The 14510-nt window shown below is 42.7% G+C and overlaps 1 pseudogene; it reads left to right on the top strand.

Moving 5' to 3' along the window:
- The first annotated feature begins 604 nt into the window (after positions 1 to 604).
- LOC100603144 lies at positions 605 to 1071 on the top strand (annotated as a pseudogene).
- The last annotated feature ends 13439 nt before the right edge of the window (positions 1072 to 14510 follow it).

Consider the following 14510-nt stretch of genomic DNA (forward strand, 5'->3'; position numbering starts at 1 on the left):
TTCCACACTATACTACCTCTTCCTGTACTTCTTATCAATGGCAACCCTCCTTTTCCTTGCATATGAAGTCCATTTAACAGTATATCTTGCAGCAAAGATTTCTTAACAGGATATAAAAACATTAGCCATAAAAGGAAAAGGTGAAGGATTAGCCTATACTAAAATTAAGAATATCAGGGGCTGGACATGGTGGCTCATGCCTGTAATCCCAGCACTTTAGGAGGCCAAGGTGGGAGGATCACTTGAGTCCAGGAGTTTGCAATCAGCCTACATAACATAGGGAGACCTCGTCTCTACAAAAACTAAAAAAAATTAGCCAGGTGTGGTGGCACATGCCTGTAGTCCCAGCTACTCAGGAGAGTGAGGTGGGAGAACTGCTTGAGACCGAGAGGTTGAGGCTGCAGTGAACGGTGATTGCACCACTGTGCTCTAGGCTGGATGAGAGCAAGACCCTATCTCAAAAAAAAAAAAAAAAAATTCAAGAACATCTTTTCAAATGATACTGCTAAGAGTTCTAATAGGCAAACTATAGGTAGAAGAAGAAATCTGCAATAAATGTATCCCTCAAAGAATTCATATCCAGAATACATAAAAAACTCTGATCATGGCGACCTGAAACCTTCTTCCCCAAGAATATGACAGTGATGATGACTCTTACAAAGCGTTGTAGGTCACAGAGTATGTAAGAAGACACCAGTGGTGAAATCAAGTGTCTAGTCCCAGCTGGGGACCTGTGGTAGAAAACTATTCAGTGGCTACCCAGATTGTAACGGGTGGTGTTACTGGTTGGTGTGCCGGATCTGTGTTCCAGAAAGTCGGAAAACACAGCAACTGCAGTAGGAAGTGGCTTCCTTCGCCTTCAGATTGCTAGTCAGAGTGGCTACGTGCAAATCGACTGGAAGAGAGTTGAGAAAGATGTAAACAAAGCAAAACGACAGATTAAGAAATGAGCAAATAAAGCAGCGCCGAAAATCTACAATATTAATTGAAGGAGTCACAGAATTTATCAAACAGAACATCATGATATCCAGTCGATTTGCGGGAGGTTTTTTGCGAGGACATGCATCTTAAGGAGATGAATATTCTCCCATAGTGGATTCAACTATGAGAAGCGAAGTGGCAGCAACAACAAGGTGGTCTCTCAACAGTTCATGCTGCCAGGGTCTCTAGGGCAAGGAGAAGCAACTGGCTGGACAATACTGAACTCACAACTTAGCATTTTGCCATCTGAACCTTGCCAAACTAGTATCTGCTGTCAAACAACCTATGTGGAATGTGAATAATAGTATTCTTGAGCAAAATATGGCTTTCATCATTTTTTTTTAATTCGCCTTTTAGAAATTCACCTGTAAAATATCACCACTGGATGTAGACATGGAGAGCAAAGAAATATGTTGGATTTATTGCCCAGTGAAATGTTATCTTTTTATTTGAATAACATGTTCTTCATTGTGCTTTATGGTATAGTGCTAATAATTTAAAATTTGTATTAGAGCTTCAATATGAGGGCTGACTTCTTTAAAAACAGCTATGTTTGCAATACATTGAAGAACTGTAATGTCCTTTTGTGAAAAGCTTTAGAAATGATAGAATTATTGGCTGGTCACGGTGGCTCACACCTGTAATCCCAGCACTTTGGGAGGCCGAGGGGGGTGGATCACCTGAGATCAGGAGTTCGAAAACAGCCTGACCAACATGGAGAAACCCTGTCTCTACTAAAAATACAAAATTAGCTGGGTGTGGTGGTGCATGCCTGTAATCCCAGCTACTCAGGAGGCTGAAGCAGGAGAACCACTTTAACCCGGGAGGTGGAGGTTGTGGTGAGCTGAGATTGCGCCATTGCACTCCAGCCTGGGCAACAAGAGCAAAACTCCATCTCAAAAAAAAAAAAAAAAAAAAAAAGGCCAGGCAAGGGGGCTCAAGCCTGTAATCCCAGCACTTTGGGAGGCCGAGGCGGGTGGATCACGAGGTCAGGAGATCGAGACCATCCTGGCTAACATGGTGAAACCCTGTCTGTACTAAAAGTACAAAAAAATTAGCTGGGCTTGGTGGCGGGCGCCTGTAGTCCCAGCTACTCGGGAGGCTGAGGCAGGAGAATGGCGTGAACCTGGGAGGTGGAGCTTGTAGTGAGCTGAGATGGCGCCACTGCACTCCAGCCTGGGCGACAGAGCGAGAGTCCGTCTCAAAAAAAAAAAAAAAAAAAAAAGATATAATTCTTAAAGATATTAAACAGACCAAAAAAAAAAAAAAACTTACAAATCAATAAGAAAAAAGACAATTCAATGGAAAGACAAAAGACTAGCAGATATTTCACAAGAGGATATACTAACAGTCAATAAAAGTATGAAAAGGTGTTCAATTGATCGATCATCAGGGATATGTGGATTAAAACTAAAATTTTTATTTTGTTTTAAATAATACAGACGTGTTCTCACTATGTTGCCAAGGCTGGTCTCAAACTCCTGGACTGAAGGGATCCTCCTGTCTTGGCCTCCCAAAGTGCTGGGATTACAGGTGTGAGCCACTGGGCCTGGCCTGAAATGTTATCAGAATGGTTAAAATGAAAAGATGCAAAATATGAAGAGCTGGCAAGGATGTGGAACAACTAGAACTCTCACACACTGCTGGTGGAATATAAAAGGGTATGAACACTTCAGAAAATCATTTGCCGATGTCTCCTAAAACTGAACGTGTTTATACCCTATGATGTAACAATCCACTCCTCGAACTCTACCCGACAGCAATGCATCTAGATTTAACAGAACACCGGTACTACAGTGTTAATTGAAACTACCCAAATGCCTTTGAAAAAATTATGTTACATTCGGCCGGGCGTGGTGGCTCATGCCTGTAATCCCAGCACTTTGGGAGGCCAAGGCAGGCGGATCACAAGGTCAGGAGATGGAGACCATCCTGGCCAACATGGTGAAACCCCGTCTACTAAAAATACAAAAATTAGCTGGGCATGGTGGCGCATGCCTGTAGTCCCAGCTACTGGGGAGGCTGAGGCAGGAAAATTGCTTGAACCCGGGAGGCAGAGGTTGCAGCAAGCTGAGATCGCGCCACTGCACTCCAGCCTGGGTGACAGAGCAAGACTCCATCTCAAAAAAAAAAAAAAAAAAAAGAAAAAATTACGTTACATTCACATGATGAAATACTATATAGTAAGAAGACTGAACGACCTAAAACTATTTGCAAAGATATGGATGACTCTTACAAAAAAAAAGGTTTAGCAAAACATAAGAGAAAAGAGTACATGCTATACAGTTCCATTTACATAAAGTACAAAAATGGGTAAATTAATCTATATTGTTATAAGTCGGGACAACAGTTGCCCTTGGGAAGAAAGTTAGTGACTGGGAAGGAATGGAGCACAGGTGAGTGGGCTTCTGAAAATTGGTAATGCTCCACTTCTTTTGGGTTTTTTTTGTTTTTTTGTTGTGTGTGTGGTGGAGTTTTGCTCTTATTGCCCAGGCTGGAGAGCAATGGTGTGATCTCGGCTCACTGCAACCTCTGCCTCCGGGGTTCAAGTGATTTTCCTGCCTCAGCCTCCTGAGTAGCTGGGATTACAGGTGCCCACCACCACACCCAGCTAATTTTGTATTTTTAGTACAGACGGGGTTTCTCCATGATGGTCAGGCTGGTCTCAAACTCCCAACCTCAGGTGATCCGCCTGCCTCAGCCTCCCAAAGTGCTGGAATTACAGGCGTGAGCCACCACACCTGGCCACGTTCCATTTCTTAAACTGGATGCAGGTTACATTGAAATGCTCAGTTGTTAAAATCCATTGAGTTCTACATTTATAATAGTCACTTCTCTGTGTGTATTATACTTTGACAAAAAGTTTGAAAATGATTGTACACAGGACAGCTTAAAATTTTGGTGGCTAAATTGTTTCTTTTATCTATAGATACTTTTCAAATTATTTTTCAGTTTCTCAGCTTTCTTCTTAAAGAATTGTCGGTATTCGCATCAAATTAGCTTCTTACTGGCCAGGCACAGTGGCTCACACCTATAATTCCAGCACTTCGGGGGACTGAGGCTGGAGGATCACTTGAGCCCAGGAGTTCAAGACCAGCCTGGACAACAAAGTGAGACACTCGTCTCTACAAAAAATTGAAAAACTAGCTGGGTGTGAGGGCGCTACACCTGTGGCCCCAGCCACACAGGAGGCTGAAGCAGAAGGATCACTTGACCCCAGGAGGTCGAGGCTACAGTGAGCCAAGGTCATGCCACTGCACTCCAGCCTGGGTGGCAGAGCAAGACCCTGTCTCATAAAAAAAAAAAAAAGTTTCTTATTAGTTAGCCTTTCTAAGCCTCTTTTCTGAGCCTAGTTTTTAAAGTAGAGTGCCTAGTACAGTGTCTGGCACAAAATGCTCAATAAATGGTAAATTGATACCTTCTCCTAAACGAGTGGGACAGGTTTAGGAACCTTTTCTACATACTAACACAGCACTCTGTACTTCTCCCTGTCTTAGCATTTCTTACTACTTTCCAGGACTAGAAGGCATTTGATTGCAAGAATACTGTGTCATCCACCATAATATTCCTAGCACCGAGTTCCGCATCTGATGTGGAATAAGATCTCAATATTTGTTAAATAGATGGTTGAATAAATAAATAAACTTCTAGTACTTTGTGACATCTATTACTGTACTGCTAAGTTATGGAATCACATTTGTTTTCCCTGAAATAAGTTTTCTTGGCTTCTCCATCCACTGATCATCTCTCCCACAATGTCGTGACTTGATTCTGTTCCAGGTGAACCTCTTCCTAGTGTTTCTTGTATTCTTTATTATCTGTCATGTTAGGGCAGCTGTGGAGCTTCATTTTTACAACTGCTGAATCTAAATTTAACTGCTGATTTTCTACCATCCATTTTCAACCTTCTTTAAAAAGCCTGGCGAGTAACTCTATCTGTCATGGCCCATTTCAATGCGCTCAATAGTAAAACCGGCCAATGTGGAGAGCCATTCTTAATGAACAGACCAGTTTGGTCATTCTTACTATTTTCCATGGATTTTCAACATGATTAAGAAAAAATAATTCGAGCCTGGGAATTGTAGTTACCCAACTGAATGGCAAGCAAAGGAAGAAACTAGACGCTCCCAGGTAACTGCCCAGTTTTTGTTTTTGTTTTTCCTTTCCACCGATGACAAGGCACGCTCAATAACTTGACTCCCGAGGGAGGGTATCCCGTTCTGAAAAACACACTGCTGTATGCGATAAAGGCAGGGGGAGGGGACATTACACTGTGAGAGAGGAAACAAACGTTTGATAAGCGCGTAACACAAAACAGTTCTGGCAACTATCATTTCTTCTTCTCCCTCAAATCCAGGAAAGGTCCATAGCCCATTTTCTGTAATATTTCACCAACCAAAATGATCTCTTGGACTTGAAAATAAACGCCCCCATTTCCAACCCTCCATCACTCTAAAATTATTAGTGATCTTCAGGTACTTGAAAAAGTAAACTTCTGGCCGGGCGCAGGGGCTCCTACCTGTAATCCCAACATTTTGGAAGGCCAAGGCGGGCGGATCCCTTGAGGTCAGGAGTTTGAGACCACCCTGGCCAACATGGCGGAACCCCATCTCTACTAAAAGTAGAAAAATTAGCCGGGTGTGGTGGTGCACACCTGTAGTGCCAGCTGCTTGGGAGACTGAGGCAGGAGAATTGCTTGAACCCGGGAGGCGGAGGTTGCAGTGAGCTGAGATCGCAGCACTGCACTGTGACAGAGCAGGCTCCATCTCAAAAAAAAAAAAAAAAAAGTAAACTAAACTTCTTATTGAAATGTAATGCACAGAGAAGTATACAGCTCTCTCCAAACCTTTTTTATCTCTCTCCAATTATTAAAAAAAAAAAGTATATGTGCCCCAGCATGCTTCCTTGTTATGAACTGTGCACAGGTAGGACTCTGCTGATATTATGTAAATTATAAAACATATACAAACAGGACAGGAGAGAAAATGAGGAAAAATCAACAGAAATAGGAGTTCTAATTTTTACTTTGTACACTTCAATGGGCCAGGCGGATCACAAGGTCAGGAGATCGAGACCATCCTGGCTAACATGGTGAAACCCCGTCTCTACTAAAAATACAAAAAAATTAGCTGGACGTGGTGGCGGGCGCCTGTAGTCCCAGCTATTGGGGAGGCTGAGGCAGAAGAATGGCAGGAACCCAGGAGGCGGAGCTTGCAGTGAGCCGAGATCCCGCCACTGCACTCCAGGCTGGGTGACAGAGCGAGACTCCGTCTCAAAAAAAAAAAAAAAAACTTTAGAAATCACAGCTTTAAAGACAGTGGCAACACGCTGCATTCACAACCAGATTGACTGGAGGCTCTAGGAAAGGTTTGGTAGCTTCTGGCCTTAATTGTATGACATCAACTCAATCTCCAAAAATACACTGGACAGAAATCCAGCTGTCTTAAAGTTTAGAAATGTGGCCACCATGTCTGTGATATCCGAGGGTTGCAAATCACATTGCATGTCTTTATCCGCAACGGCAGTCTTCTAGGAAAATGGCATTTGGGAAGGAAGAAGGTGGATACAAATATACTTTCTTCCTCCTTTGTGATAATACAAAATTAATTGCAGAAAAAGTAAGGGTTGGCTCTTAGCTGTTATTAAAGATTAAAATTATCTTGGTCAGAGGGAAATAGAAATTAGGTTCTCCAAACTTTTAAAACGTGTTTCTAAGGTTTACAGTTGAGGTGAAATAATTGTTTAGCTGACTGTGGATGAAGCAATGGAATAACTCCAGTTTTAACTCACTGGGTAACCATAAGGTAGGTTTCTGCATCTGTAAAAACTGTGTTACACTAGATGTGCCTACAACACTGAGTATGAAGTGTGACTAGCACCACCCAGTGGACATTCATACGTGATAAAGGAAGCTGCATGGCCAGGATGGAAAAGTTGCTGGTCACAGTAGCAGCAAAGGGCTTAGCTAGTTCTTCCTGGCAGCCTCCTCAATAATTCACAGTTTACTGGGAATCATATATCAAATAGTTTTAGCTCTTCAGAAGAAAATGAAATTTATAATTAACTGCATTGCCCAGGTGCAGTGGCTCACACCTGTAATCCCAGCACTTTGGGAGGCCACGGCAGGCGGATCACGAGGTCTGGAGTTCGAGACCACCCTGACCAACATGGTGCAACCCCGTCAAATACAAAAATTAGCCGGGCATGGTGGCACACGCCTGTAATCCCAGCTACTCAGGAGGCTGAGGCAGGAGAATGGCTTGAACCTGGGAGGTGGAGGTTGCAGTGAGCCGAGATCACGCCATTGCACTCCAGCCTGGGTGAGAGACTCTGTCTCAAAAAAAAATTAACTGCATTATGACAGACTATTTTCCTTTTAATGATTGAAACTGGCATCCCAAGGATGCTCTAGATACAGTCATAAAGATAATGCTTACTGCATCTCTCATCACTGGCTTACTTGGAAAAGAACAACAACAAAAAACAGTTATAAAGAAAATCTGCCTGGACCAGGAGTAATAGCTCACATCTGTAATCTCCACACTTTGGGAGGCCAAGACAGGAGGACTGCCTGAGGCCAGGAGTTTGAGGCCAGCCTGACCAATACAGCAAGACCCCAGCTCTATTAGAAAAAAGAAGAAGAAGAAGAAAATCTGCCTGATAAAGAGCTAAAGAAGCAGCCTCAAGCTGCTAGAGCCACAAGCACCCTGGAACTGTGCACTCAAATGGCATTGTCTTTAGCACTAGCATAACTGGGCAAAAGGAGCACCATCTCTGTAACCTACAACTTGAATGGTGCTTGCTCCCTTGGAGTTGTTCAAGGAGTCTAGACTGGCCAAAGCAGGCAACCGGCCTGGCTTAAACTAACTATGCTTGGAACTTTGGGCCTTGAGGCTAAGAGGTGTGTTGTACTATTTCAGCATGTTTTATGAATTGGTTCCACAGAGCTGTTACAGCACAGCCAAATTTTACTCTTCAAAAACCATCCTAAGTAGGCCTACCCGAAACAAATTAACACAGGAACAGAAAACCAAATACCATATATACTCATTCATAAGTGGAAGCCAAACCTTGGGTACTCATGGACATAAAAAGACGGCAACAACAGACACCGGGGACTACTGGAAGGGGGAAGGTGACAAGGGTTGAAAAACTGTTAGGTACTGTGCTTACTATCTGAGTGACAGGATCATTCACACCCTAAACCTCAGCATCATGCAATATACCCAAGTAACAAACCTGCACATGTACTCCCTGAATCTAATATAATCATTCCTTCAAAAAATCATCCTGAGAGCCTATCTTGACCACCCTCTGGATTTCAACATACTTTTTGTGCAGCTTAATTATATCTGGCATAGCTTCATGCCCTCTATACAATTTCCCAATCCTGGGATTCATGTGCTGCCAAAGCATAATAATCTTGTAGTGAATACGTATTCTCCTTTAAGCACTGAAACCTAAGAAAGCTTTGAGCTTTTTTATGGGGGCAGAGGGGTGGTTGCTGATGTGAACTGTTTAAGACCTTTCCTGTGTTCATCATAACTACAGATGAAAAAAGTTTTCATTCTTAGCATATCCAATTAGACTTCATTGCTAAAGATTAAAGAACAAATGAGGGAACAAGCTTATCATTAGGTGCTTATCACTGTGCACCTATTATAGGCCAGGCCCTCTATGATCCTCATTTTACTCTTACTACAGCTGTGTTTGGTATTATTTCCTCCACTTACAAAGGAAATGAGCTCAGAGAAAAATTATCAAAGATCATAAAGCCAGTAAGTAGCAAAACCAGGATTTAAATTCAAGTCTCCTGACTCTAATTCCATTGTTTATTCATCTATGCCCTGGTGATATTAACTAATAAGCTCACGTGCCAAACATAACCCTTACCCTCATCCACTACACTTACTTCTGAATAGAAGATAAAAGTCACACACAATTAAATGACAAGAAAAAGACCCCACAATCTTAGTGTGCTACGATTCTCAGAAAGGACTTCGCGATTCTAGCCACATGGTTTCTCAAGCATCAAGGGACTACATAGAACACTTAGTAGGGCCTTGTACGTAGGTGCTCAGTGAAAGGTTGTTTTAAAAGTCTCATAGTATTACCCCCCAGATTATTTTGTTCATTTACAAAAGAAAAGATATATACTTTAAAATGGAAAAAGATCTGGCGATCTTAACACGGCGATTAATCTTAGCATCACCAACAGTGGGACAGCCGGACATCGTGTGCTTCTTGACATGATGCAGTAACAGAGGCACCACACGATCTACGCTATATCTTCGCCAACAGTAAAATCCACATCTACTAAGAAAACAACCAAGCCTGGACAACAGTGAGACCCCATCCCTACCAAAAAAGAAGTTAGCCAGGCATGGTGGCACAGGCCTGTAGTCCCAGCTACTCAGGAGGCTGAGGCAGGAGAATTGCTTGAGGCCAGGCGTCCAGGGTTACAGTAAGCTATGATCATGCCATTGCACTCCAGCCTGGGAAAAGAGGGATATTCTGTCTCAAAGTAAAAAATAATAATAATAAAACATAGCCAGAAAAATCCAGGATAAGGGATATTATACAAGACAATTGGCTTGGACACTTCAAAATGTTCATTGCCATGGGCGGAAAAAGCAGAGGACTATTCTAGATTAAAAGAGGAAAGATATAACCAAAAGTATGCCTGAACCTTGGACTAGACCCTGGATGAGGAGAAAATGTTTTAAAAGACACTTTGGGTCGGCGCGGTGGCTCACGCTTGTAATCCCAGCACTTTGGGAGGCCAAGGCGGGCGGATCACGAGGTCAGGAGATCGAGACCACGGTGAAACCCCGTCTCTACTAAAAACACAAAAAAATTAGCCGGGCGAAAAATTAGCCGGGCGTGGTGGCGGGCGCCTGTAGTCCCAGCTACTCGGAGAGGCTGAGGCAGGAGAATGGCGTGAACCCGGGAGGCGGAGCTTGCAGTGAGCCGAGATCACGCCACTGCACTCCAGCCTGGGCGACAGAGTGAGACTCCGTCTCAAAAAAAAAAAAAAAAAAGACACTTTGGGATGATAGGGACAATTTATTCCATACAGATCTATCATATTGGATATTGAGTTATTCTTAATCAGCTCAGATATGGCAATGACATTATGGCTAGGGAAGAGAATATTCTTATTCCTAGATGAATGTGTATTTAGGGGTGAAGTATCACGGTGTTACAATTTACTTTCAAATGATTCAGCAAAAGAAATTAGATAAAGCACATATGGTAAAATGATGCATTTGTGGATCCAGGTGAAAGTTATACTATTATACTACTCTTTCAACTTTTCTGTGTACTTAAAATTTCTTCCAAGTATTTTTTAAGATTCTTGAATAAAATTCATCAAGACAGTTGGGATAAATTCAACTCTCCTCTGAATATGATTTCTGAAAATACCAAGTTGTAAGCAATCAATCAGTATAAATATTTATTGTGACCCTGCTATTAATATATCCTAATCGACCCCTCTGGGAGCTGTAGTGGTGACTAAACAGACATGCTTCATGCTCTCTCGGAACCCATGTAGCATGTTATTTTGTACGTGTGTGTGTTGGAAGAAAGAGGAATTATTCTGGAATGCTTCCCCAAGTGATGCCTCAGCTTAAACCTGAAGGATAGATAAGTAGGTGTTGCCTAGTTATAGGATGGTGGGGAAATGGGTCAGAGAAAACAAACAGGTGTGAAGGCACTAATGATGGAGTTGGCCAATCTGGAGAGTGAGAATATTTACTCCTACTGCCTCCTCCAGGCCCCCACTCTGTTTAGATAGCCCATTGGTCTCCTGATTCCATTAACCAGCTCCCTCTATTCAATCTTCAGACCCAGGAGTAGTAGTAACAGGACTCCAATGTTACTAGTCCCAAGAACTATACTCACCCTGAGGTTTCCCTTTACCCTACATACAACTTTGTAAAGGTCCCTTTATTAAACTTTACTCAAATTATCCAATTTCAGTAAGCCAGCAGGACTGATAAAAATCTCTAGAGACAGATATGGGAGATGTCTGCATATTTCATATGGTATCTGGGACCATGGAATGGAGATGATCTGGGAAGAAGGCTGAAGATGAAGCCTGGGCCAGTGGGCATCTGAGGTCCAAGGAAAACCTGGAAAGTGTGTTTTCAACCAAGAGTATTTCAAGAAAGAAACTGTCAATCGTATTAAGTACTGTGGAGAGGCTGGGTAAATAAGATAAAGGCTTTGGAATGTCCCATGAAGAAGCCATCAGTGACAGATCAACATCGAAGAGATTTGTAAAGTTAATGGAGGCCAAGTATACACTTACTTGAGGGGAAAAAAAAAACAAAAAAAACAGTATGGCCAGGCATGGTGGGTCACACCAGTAATCCCAGCACTTTGGGAGGCTGAGGTGAGCAGATCACTTGAGGTCAGGAGTTCGAGACCAGTCTGGCAAACATGGCAAACCCTGTCTCTACCAAAAAATACAAAAATTAGCCAGGCATGGTGGCACATGCCTGTAATCCCAGCTACTCAGGAGGCTGAGGTGGGAGAATTCCTTGAACCCAGGAGGCAGAGGTTGCAGTGAGCTGAGATTGAGCCACTGCTCTCTAGCCTGGGCTACACAGTGAGACTCTGTCTCCAAAAAAAAAAAAGGAAAGGAAAAAAAAAACAGTATAATTGTTCGGGTTTCTATTTTAACTCTGCCAGGAACTTACTAAATAATCTGAGATCTTTTTAGTTTTAATTATTTTGAGATTTAAATATAAATGTAAGCAAAAACAATCTTTCTCTTTTATTTGTAAAAAGCCAATACCGGCTGGGCGTGGTGGCTCATGTCTATAATCCCAGCACTTTGGAAGGCTGAGGCAGGTGGGTCACCTGAGGTTAGAAGTTCAAGACCAGCCTGGCCAACATGGTGAAACCCTATCTCTAATAAAAATATAAAATTGGCTGGGCATGGTGGCGGGCGCCTGTAATCCCAGCTACTCGGGAGGCTGAGGCAGGAGGATCGCTTGAACCCAGGAGGTGGAGGTTGCAGTGAGCCGAGATCATGCCATTGCACTCCAGCCTGGGCAACAAGAGCAAGACTCTGTCTAAAAAAAAAAAAAAAAAAAGCCAATACCTGGAGACAAAGTTAAGCTAATGTAAGCCATAGATGTTTAGAGAATAAATGCTGTAAAACAGAATAAATCATTTTTCCCTTTCAGACAAAGAGCAGGCTTTCGCAAAAAAAATCTTTTGTCTCTCTCTAAACTGAATGACTAAGTTCTTTTACGCTAAAGCTTGCAACTAAGTTTGTCTAAGACCCCCTAGTCAACATACAATAACAAGCAGTTTCTAACCAGGGTATAAGGTATTTGATACCTAAAGCATTCTCATGACTACAATGAGTAACCAAACTCCACAGCTTGAGAAATTGTTAGACAGAACCCGCAGATCCCTTTCTTTGAGAACATGAGCCTGTGAAATTATCTGTCTTTGATCCAATTTGGCTTTCTCCTCCCTTCCGAGTTCACTGAACATCACACAAAAATGATTGCCTGGCCACTACAATGCTCAATCTGGGGCACTAGGAAACTGTTCTAGGGACGCTGAATAAAAGAGGCTCCCAGGGTACCTTCTATTGTTCACTGCAGAGCAGCTACCTTGATGAATTGTTTTAAGATATCGTTTCACTAAACCTCTAGCAGTTTTCTCCACAGAAAGACAGATAATAGGTACTTTGAACATTACCAAAATAAAAAAACAAAATTTGATTAAGTTAAAGATCAGCTATCTGCAAAAGTTAAACTTGCCCCTCATTTCAGCCTTCAGAAAGAAGGGAGGCAAGAAGAGACCCAGGGAATAGTTTCCAATGAGGGTTAGGACAGCATTACTATAGCAGACAGGAGACAGTTTAGAGAACAAAGGCTTTCAAGTAAGAAAAGCAGATTCTTTCATTCAAGTTACATGACCTCCTGGCACCTCCTCTTACCTGTAAATAGACTTTTTTTTACTTTGCAGGGTTACTTTATTAAACAATGTTTGAAAGCGCCTGGCCCAACAGTAGGTCTTTTCCTCTTTTTTTTCTTTGGAGATGGAGTCTCGCTCTGTCACCCAGACTGGAGTGCAGTGGCCCGACTCGGCTCACTGCAACCTCTACCTCCCGGGTTCAAGCAATTCTCCTGCCTCAATCTCTCGAGTGGCTAGGACCACAGGCGCATGCCACCATGCCTGGCTAATTTTATTTTTAGTAGAGACGGGTTTTCACCATGTTGGCCTGGTTGGACTTGAGCTCCTGACCTCAAGTGATCCACCCGCCTGGGCCTCCCAAAGTGCTGGGATTACTGGCATGAGCCACAGTGCCCAGCCAGGGTTTTTCATATTGTGAGAGCCATTTTTCTTTTCACTTGCTACACAAAGCATTTGCATTGTAGGGCAAGAGGACCAATTTAAAGAGATTCCGTTAAAAAAAAAAAAATGCTGTGACAAACTCTAGGTGCCTTCCCATTAGCCCCACCCGCACCTCTTGGTGTCCAATCCTTCGTATGAGCCTCTCCCCTTGGATATGGGCAGGACCTGAAAAGACCCCTCTTGCTGGCAGCTTGGCTCTCGACACTTGCTGGTAGTGACAGTATCATGTCAGTGGTCCAGTCAGCAGCCAGACCAGGCAGGGAGCACCCAGCTGGCAAGGAACTAAGGGGGGGCCTCCAGCTGACAACCAGTGAGAGGTCTGGGCACTCAGCCCTGCAGTGGCAAGAACTGAATTCTGCCAGCCGAGTGAGGCTGAAATGAGTTCTTCCCAAATCACCAGGTGACAATGCAGATGAGACCATGAGCTTTCTAAAGGACCTATCTAAACCATGCTCAGACAGAAACTGAGACGCATTTGTTTTAAGCCACTAAATTTGTGGTAATTTAGGACATAGCAATAGATAATACAGGTACTGTCAACTTCCTTAGTTACCTTGTTTATTTCATAGCAACTGTATTAGGTGGCAGCCAAACCATCCAGACTATCCCAAAGCAAATTTAAATACTAACAGTAGTATAAAAAGTCTGGCCCTTTATTACCTTTCCCAGGTAATGAAACAATTGGTTTCTAGAAGTTTGATATGGATTACACCTCTTAGGATTCCTCATAACCCTGTGAAGTCAATATTCCCATATTTAACTCAAATGACTAACAAGGGGCAGAGCTAGGAACTTGAGAACCAGGGTCCAACCCCTGATGCCACCACCCTTCCAACTTTTATAGTTTCCCTGAAGTCTCAGTGATGCTCCCCACTATTGCCCATAGGCAGTAATAAAACCACAGACAGTAAAAAGTACTGGGAACATTTTGTTCTTCCTTTTAAATCCAGCTTATCCACTAGATTAATAATTGTGCACATCAGTTAAAATGTCTTTTATTCCAAAGTCTATGTCTCAGTAAAGAGGAATTTATTTATTCCCTTCATGGCTTGTTATTAATACTAAGCACTTAAACTGAGTATATGTGAAGGCCAAAAACATTATTCTTACTGAAGACCTGTCAAACAAAGCCACAAAACAGCTCC

The sequence above is a fragment of the Nomascus leucogenys genome, chromosome 23 (assembly GCF_006542625.1).
Source record: "Nomascus leucogenys isolate Asia chromosome 23, Asia_NLE_v1, whole genome shotgun sequence".
Classification (NCBI taxonomy): Eukaryota; Metazoa; Chordata; class Mammalia; order Primates; family Hylobatidae; genus Nomascus; species Nomascus leucogenys.